Source organism: Monodelphis domestica, chromosome 1 (assembly GCF_027887165.1).
Source record: "Monodelphis domestica isolate mMonDom1 chromosome 1, mMonDom1.pri, whole genome shotgun sequence".
In the NCBI taxonomy this organism is placed as follows: Eukaryota; Metazoa; Chordata; class Mammalia; order Didelphimorphia; family Didelphidae; genus Monodelphis; species Monodelphis domestica.
Genome location: NC_077227.1, coordinates 364,810,252 through 364,811,041, shown reverse-complemented (window position 1 = coordinate 364,811,041; position 790 = coordinate 364,810,252). Strand labels below are relative to the sequence as shown.

General features: G+C 30.1%; 1 non-coding gene across 1 annotated transcript; it reads right to left on the bottom strand.

Annotated features, from left to right (window-relative positions):
• Positions 1–216: 216 nt before the first annotated feature.
• Positions 217–322, bottom strand: LOC130456696 (U6 spliceosomal RNA). The gene has a single exon (XR_008915745.1). It is a non-coding gene; the product is annotated as a U6 spliceosomal RNA (small nuclear RNA).
• Positions 323–790: the final 468 nt, after the last annotated feature.

Genomic DNA, 790 nt, shown 5'->3' with positions numbered 1-790 from the left:
TTTCCAATTATTTCTATTTTTTCTAATTACAGGAAAAATCATTTTTACATCTTTTTTTGAAAATTTAAATTTCTAAAATCTTTCCCTCTCTCCTCTATTCCATTTAAAAGGCAAGGAATTTGATTCAGGTTATTCATATATAATCATGCCAAATATATGTCCATATTAGTTATATTGTGAAAGAAAACAAACATTTTGAGTGTGCTTAAATCTTAATAAAAAATTAAATTCTTCGGGAATTTGCATGCCATTCTTGCACAGGTGCTATGCTAATCTCTTTATTTTTCTATTTGTTTAGTATATGTGTTGTTCATGCAAACATTTCAATTAATTTTAATCTGTGCTTCCATTAACCTTTTTAAAATTTAATATTCATTATATTATGTTCTTGAAAAGGTTGCATCTAATAATTTTGTTTTACTTCATTGTGCTGTGAGATTTTTATGTCCTACTGCATGGTGAATTTGGTGTGTGAGTGTGTGTGTGTGTGTGTGTGTGTGTGTGTGTGTGTGTGAAAATAATATGTACAGCAAAGAAAAGGAAATTTCCCCTTCTATTTCCCTTCAATTTTTTTTTTACAAACGATTATGACAGAGACTGAAATATAGTGATGATCATAGGTAATCAACTTTGCTACTTAAAGCAATGCAATGATCCAGGCCAACCCCAAAGGACTGATGGAAAGGAATGCTATCCACATCTAGAGAAAGGACTGTGAAAACAAAAATGCAGAAGGAAACCTTTGAATTTTCACTTGTTTATATGGGAATTGGATGTGGAATATTTGTTT